The sequence below is a fragment of the Strix aluco genome, chromosome 2, assembly GCF_031877795.1.
Source record: "Strix aluco isolate bStrAlu1 chromosome 2, bStrAlu1.hap1, whole genome shotgun sequence".
Taxonomy (NCBI): domain Eukaryota; kingdom Metazoa; phylum Chordata; class Aves; order Strigiformes; family Strigidae; genus Strix; species Strix aluco.
The window spans coordinates 18,252,677-18,259,876 of NC_133932.1; the positions used below are offsets into that span (position 1 = coordinate 18,252,677).

General features: G+C 55.3%; 1 long non-coding RNA gene across 1 annotated transcript; it reads right to left on the minus strand.

Moving 5' to 3' along the window:
- Positions 1 to 3,380: 3,380 nt before the first annotated feature.
- Positions 3,381 to 4,139, minus strand: LOC141920127 (uncharacterized). The gene is made up of 3 exons (XR_012622213.1): positions 4,086 to 4,139; positions 3,842 to 3,999; positions 3,381 to 3,470 (listed from the first exon to the last, which is right to left on the minus strand). It is a non-coding gene; the product is annotated as an uncharacterized LOC141920127 (long non-coding RNA).
- Between the last annotated feature and the right edge of the window lie 3,061 nt (positions 4,140 to 7,200).

The following is a 7,200-nucleotide window of genomic DNA, read 5'->3' on the forward strand; positions in this document are numbered from 1 at the left end:
TCTGCACAGCTGCTTTCCAGCTGGGTCTCCCCCAGCACATACAGCTCCAGGGGCTTGTTCCTCCCCAGGTCCAGGACTTTGCTCTTCCCTCTTCCCCTTCTTCAACGACAGGAAGCTCCTGGCAGCCCCTTTCTCCAGCCTGTCAAGGTCCCTCTGGTTGGCAACACAACCCTCGGCTGCAGGAGCCTCTCCTCCCAGTCATGTGCCTTCTGCAAGCTGTCTGAGGGTGTGCTCTGCCCCATCATCCGGATCACTGAATGTGGACAGGGCGCGCATCATGCCGCGCAGGGCTTTGTCACAGAATGATCAGAAATTGAGGGGGAAGATCCACTTTTGTGTGTGTGTGTGTGTGTGTGTATTATAAATATGGTGCTTCTCCCTGTCATCCCTTCAAGCCATTAAAAGGTGCACAGGCTCTCTCGTTTTTCATTTGAATGTCACACCTCTTCTTAGTACTGACCTTACGCGCAACGTTGTATCGGGCTGTACTCTCGCATAGACTGTTGGATAGTACCTAGCCTAGATTAGTAGAGAGCAGATTAATCTGCATTACCGGTGCTAACACCAGTGACGGGAGGTTGCATCTGGCTGTTCAGCCAAAGGATAAAAATCAAAGGTGTCTCTTGAACTCAGTGGGCTGTTGACTGAATTCATCACGCTCAAAAAACAAAAGCTACAGGAGAAAGGCATATTCTATCTTGACTGCTACAATGCATGTTTTAGGAGGTATGAAGATAAACCCTCCGTGCCCCTCCGCCCACCCCCTTCCAAGAAAAAGGACTAGAGAAAAAAGATGCAACTTCTAGAGCAATGAGGCTTTTAATAGCCAAGTAAATTTCCCTGTATCATGCCCATTCAATGAGCTACTTTGTCTGACACTCTGCCTTACTCGGTACCAGCATAAGACTCTTCCAGGAAATATTAAACAACAAAAAAAAATATATATTGCTGTACAGCCAGTTGCCTGCGTTACGCTATGGAAGATGTAGAATTCCTCTCTGATCCACAACTTTCCACCTACAAGCAAAACCGTAGTGAAGCTTTCCTCCATTTCCAATGCGCTCTGATGGCTCTTCCCCAGGGAAAGCCTTTCCTCTGTCACTCTGGGGGCATAGCTGGTCATAGGCAAGGCAAGCCCCGAGCCCCACGCACCATCCGAGGCCACCACCGTCCTCCTGTAGCCGTGAGCAAGATCTCAAACTCCTTTTCCGCTGCAGGAGAAGAGTTGTTAATAGAAATGGATGCACATGGCACAGTCTGTTCCAGAACAGTCACAGCTGTTCAAAGCTTTCCGTGCCCTGGATTGGGGGGTTTCAGGACCAGCTCCTGGGTCAGCTTGCACCGAGGCTAGCGACAGCTGTGCTTCATGCAGGTAACTCAGGTTTAACCCTTTGTCCCCTGACCATCCCCACAGGTCCAGCAGCATAGAAAGTCACAGTGGGCTGCGTTGGAGCAACCTGCTCCGCTGGACTTGTGGCAAATGTTGCGTCTGCATCCCTGCCCTTCTGTTCTCCCTGTAGGGTCCTGGTCAATACAACAAGCTGCTCTCCCTGGAAATGACCATCGTGGCGAAAGACAGGCTCCACTGTGAGCCACGACCTTCACCCACCGAGCAGCCAGCACAGCCAGGGACACGTTTGTGCGAAAGTCCCTTCTCATGGCAAAAAGGGGATCCATAGTCAGCTTTGGATGTCGTGTGTCTGGTGTAACTGTTGATACTGCGCAATGCCTTGGTTAAAATAGAAGCGACGAAGAGAGTTAAAAACCTGCCCTTTTCAGGAAAAATGCAGGAAATCGGCATCTTTTGGCTATTTTACACTCCAACAAGAAAGATTGTGGGCCCGTGTTTTGCTGATTAGGGATACCAATCAAACTCAGACACCAGAGTGAAAAGAGCAGGCGTATTTTACTGGAAATAGCTAAATCATGTAACAGAATAATACAGAAAACATACAACAAGAAAAGACAGAATAGTGCACTTAAACAAACAGGAAAATACAGGGTAATGCATCAAATCGTTACTACACGAGAGAGAGAATAGTGATTAAGAAAGATCCATCACCACTTGCATATGTTACCATCATCCAGATCCGCAGTCGCCGGGGAGCCCCGGTTACAGCGAGGATTTGGAGAGCCTTTCCCGGCAAGTGGGAAATCCTACGCGGTGCGTCCACCCGTAGGTGAGGCTTCCAAAGTCGCTGTGAGCGGGTCCCGCCTTATATACCCCCAAATCAGCAAGCCAGAATAACTGGCACCTTTGTTTTGAGCGGAACATCTGGTTTCACTCTCACATTAGATTCCCCCGGAGCCTGGCCAGGGCTCAAGGGAGAAGCTAAGGGAGTTTCCCTGCTTATCTAATTTATTTATGTTCTTTTTAGAACAAGGCCACACGTCTGGTCCCAAGGCCGGACAGCAGGCTTCATGGCCTTGTTAACTTACCTGTACGCAAAAAAGAAGATACATACATTCAGGATAGACATGTTTTCATTACATTCATCATCAGTCAGGAGTCTATGATATCTAAGCTACATCTTTCATTAATGAGCATACATATTTCGTTAATGACTACATACTAAGTTAGCAGCTTTGGCTCGGGGCCTGTGGTTCAGGCTTCAATACTTCAACACTTTAGCACTTTTTACATCAGGATAGGCGGTTTGTTATAACCTAGTACAATACCTACTAGCACAACGGTTATCAGTTACAAAATATACAGGATTCATCTATAGGTCAACTCTGGCTTGGGCCTATTGTCCAAGCCTTAGCACTTCAGCCCGGTGGTTAATGCTTTAAGGGAAGTTCAGCACGTTGGGAAAAGGGATATAAGACCACTCTTCTGGACACTGTCTGGACTGGGCTAGGCTGGGCTTGGAGAGCCTGGGAGGGTCCCCGGGGTCCCAGCTTTCCTGCAGTGCTGACTGTGGCGGCTGCGGCCTGTTCTTTCCTGCCGTGCTGACTGCACCCACCTGGTGGGGCTGTCCTTGGGAAGGGCACCAGAGCTGAAAAAGCCCCTGGTAGAGGGGCGGGGAGAAGCTCTTCTCCAGAGATTTGCCAGAAACTCTCCAGAGCATCCCTTTTCCAGCGCATGAGATGCTCTGTGTGACAAGGGAAGGTGCCCATTAGTCCACAGTCCTGGGCAAGCGGGTCTAGGTGACCCTGCTTGAGCAGGCAGGTTGGACCAGAGGACCTTCACAGGTCCCTCCCAGCCTCAGCTGTTCTATGGGATTCTGTGCTTCGTTTGACTCCTCAAGCACCTGAACTCAGCCCCGATGCCTGCTGGAAAGGATTCTGGCGCAAGGGATGATGATCCCAAACTCCTCCACTAGGATTCATCCCAAAACAACTTCTACCTAGTCCAGAATATCGTATGGCACACACAGTCAGAAGGGAGAAAATGTCCTTTTATTGTGGACATCCAGTGCAGGAGCCCAGGAGTCACAGGGGTTCAACCAGTAACAAGAAATCAGCACCTACAACGACAGAGCCAGAAAGCACTGGTAAAGCCACAAAGGCAGGAACAGGCATGGCTTGGTTCCCCTTTCTTTGGGAAACACAGTTGACAAGGAATTGTTGATATCCCAGAAGAGAGCTACTGCTGGCCTTAGCTCCGGGGTGGCTCTGGCACCTTATCCCCTCTAAGGTAATGCCCTTAGAGAGCTGTGCATGTGCAGAGGTGCACAGTGCCCCTGTGCCACACAGCAGGGCTCCCCTGGGGAGCTGCCACGGGGTTATTTCCAAACCCTGCATAGCACCATCCCTCGCCGTCCCTTGCCAGTCAGTTGGACTGACTTAGAGCAGGGTGGAGAGTTGGCAAAGATAGGCAGCAAAGCCTGGTACACACCTGGGGCTTCCTGATCTTTCGCACCTCCCTGCTTTTCTTCTGTCCCCTTCTTTTCCTCTCTTCTCTTCTTTGCTTCGTGGCATGGCCTCTCCTCTGCCCAGGTCTCTTCTCTCTTTCGTTTCCTTTGGCCGTCGTCTTCCTGGCAGGAGCCTGCAAACCTTTCCATCCCACAGCATGGTTAGACAGGGAAAGCCAGGATCAACTGGAATCAGCTCTTGATTTAACCAAAGCTGACTCGTTTTACCTTCTGTGCTCCGAGAGGCTCTTCAGTTCTTCTGCGCATCCCAGGGATTCTACCACGGTCTCAGTGGTGGCTGGAGACAAAGCAACGGGTGCCTAAAACAGAAAGGTCGTCATTAGCAGGTGGCAAGGGATGCCCTGAAGTAGTAAGCAACTGCTTGGCACGTTGCTGCCTTAGCTCTACAGAGGAGATCTCTTTGGCTGGTTTGAGTCAGCCCTTTCTTCCAAGGTTCTCGCTCTGGAACACAGTGTTCACATGGGTGGGGGACAGTCCATTTGTGGGGGCCATTCAGCAGAGAGCCTGCGATCCCCTGCCAGGCAAGGAAAGGCTTGCCCACTTCCTTCTGCCAGCATTTCTTCTGCCCTCCCAAGACAGAGCTCTGCGGATGTCCATTTGGTGCAAGACAACCTTCTGTGGTGGGAGGCTTTGCTTTTGAAATCTATCTTTCTGTGGCGTTTTGTAGGTATTTCCTCTGATTAAGCACATGCCTAAGGCATAGGAGAAAAGACCTTTCCAGTTTTACTGACAGTGTATCATTCCATGGGGGGAAAAATAAAATGCAAAGCCACAAGAGACTGAACGCCAGGAAGAGGCACAGCAGCTGCTTGGACTCAACAGCAACTGTCCTCCTCCTGCCTAAGACACATTGTTGCAGCGCTTGTGGAGCTGCCATACCTCCGCCCTTTCTGCTCCCACCACCGCCTCTCCCCCCGCTGCTCTCTGGAGGATGAGCAGAGAGGCTGGTGCATCCAGGCAGGCTTTTGCCTGGTGCTCGGCATCTGCTTCGCCTGGAGGGCCGTGCTGCTTTTCCAAAGGCAACTCTGGAAAGCAAAAGCGTGTGCAGCAAAGTGACTGGTTGGAAGTGGACAACAGCTAAAGCAAAACCCACAGGAAGCCCTACCCCAGCTGTCTGCTCAGGCTGTGACAGCCCTCAGTCCCTCCTCATACCTGTGGGTCTGTCCACGGGCTCAGGTGACGTCTGGCCAGCCATCTCCTCCCCAAAGATGTCGCTGCCGTTTTCAATCAGAAATTCCACCAGCAGCTTCACCTGCACACATCAAAGCCTTGGTTTCAGGGCAGGTGTCTGAAAACACGTCAAGCAGCCTTTCCCGCTCCTGAGCCTTGCTTCTGCGCAGAAGGCTGTGGCTGTGGGGCTGCTCTTCCAGGCAGCCACTCCACCGGCATTTGCGCAAGAGAGGAGCAAGCTCTGAGGGTCCAGGCAGGCTGCAGCCAGCCGGTCAGTACAGCGTACCTTCTCGGTCACCTCCAGCGCGGCCTCGAGGGGGAGCAGCTCCTCGTCAGGTGGGCCCAGCAGGTTTGGCCCCAGGCAGATGGCCAGGTTGCTGGAGGTCATTCTGCTGGTGGACACGTGGTGGCCGATGTTCTGCAGCAGGGAGAGCAGCCGCTGGAGGAGGAGGAGATGGGCTGCAGGCAACTTCTCGGCCACCCTGAGGGAGCAGGAACACAACGTTAAGGAAGCAGATGCTGCCCACAGCTGTCCCTGAAGCTTGCACAAGGCAGGCGGGAGCCAGTGTCTGTGCTGCGCCACTTTCCAGGTGCTCTCAGGCAGCGATCAGGAGGAAAACACACTGTTGCTTCCCAGCTCCTGGTTTCACCCAAGCCCACGCAAGGGAAGGCTCCCTGCCCACGCCCTTTCCCCCCGAAATGCAACCCCAGCCCAGCAAATGCAAGCTGCCAGAAAATGCAACCTTCTAAGGAGCCCGTCCCTTTTCAGGCAAGTCCCAGGACTCTGCCACTCCCTACTCAACAGGCAGGCTGCTGGCCACACTTACACTTTCAGCGCTTCCACCCTGGCCTCCTTGCTTGGCCTCTCCATGGCTTGCATCCAGTCCTGGTAGACGCCGACAACGAGGAGCTTGCCGGGGATGCTGCGTAGAAAGTCCTGCAAGGCCAAGGGCTTCAGGTGAGCCTTTGAAGATTCCAGGCCAGCCAGGAGCTCTTCCAGCTGCAGGGCAGAAGCGCTCACCTTCAAGATGGCAGCTAGCAGGATGACAGGCTGGTTTGCCAGGTCCACATCTGCGCCGCGGTCGAGGTCCTCCTTCAGCTTCTGGAGCGCTGTCCCCCTGTCGGATCTCCGGAATATCCCCTCCGTCGACGGTCCTCTCTGGTACAGGATGTCCAGGAGCTCCTGCGGGAGACGCAGGAGGACAGCTGCTTGGCTGAAGAAACAAGTGACAGCAGAGGCCAGAGCTCTGCCCCAGGCTGGGCTCCCCCCCGCCCCCGCAAAGGGTCTGGCGCCAGAAGCGGTGGCCGTGGGTGAAGAGCCCAGTGCCCCAGCCACCCCCGCAGACGCTGGGGACACTGCCTCTGGAGCAGCCGGAGGGAGGGCTGGGGCTCCCCTGTCCAGGCTGGCCTACCTGGATGGGCCGGGGCAGCGTGCCGGCCTCCTCGCAGAGGGCTGCCAGGGGCTGCCCAAAGAGCGCCCTGCTGCAGCCGGAGCCCGCCTGCCCTGGCGCCGGGGCAGCGGCCGGGCTCTGCCGCAGCGCAAAGGGCCAGGGCAGCCCCCTCCTCCTCCTGCTGCTGCTGCCGCCGCCGCTCCCTCCCGCTGCAAAGGGAAAGAGAGCAAGAGCCCGTCAGTGGGAACCGCCAGGCCAGTGCTCCCGGAGCCTGCCCTGCCCTGCCCTGCCCTGCCTGCAGCGCGGTGCTGAGTGCTGCGGCGGGACGGGACGGGACGGGACGGGACGGGCAGGGAGCCGGCAGCTGGAGCCAGGGCTCTGGCTCAGCGGCTCCGGCTCGCAGTCTCCTGAGAGCCAGCGGGACAGCGGGACAGCCCCGCCCAGCCCTCGCCCTGCCCTCCTCCAGGCTGCGAGCAGCAGCAGAGGGAGGCTCCCTGTCCCGCAGAATCACGTCCAGCGGCCGCTGCCCAGCGGGTGTCCTTGCTCGTCCGGGTGACGTCCGTCCTCCCTTGGGGTGCCCGACCTGCGGGGTGACACTCAGGGAACAAGGGAGCACGGCTCCTCCCGGCTCTGGCCGAGGAGCAGGGACCCATCTGCCCGGCTCTGGGGACAGAGCTCAGGCAGGCAGCACCTCGAGTGCTCAGCACTGTCGAAGGGTCCCGAGCACTCAGCTCTCTCCTGCTGCAGTGTGATGGGCACCG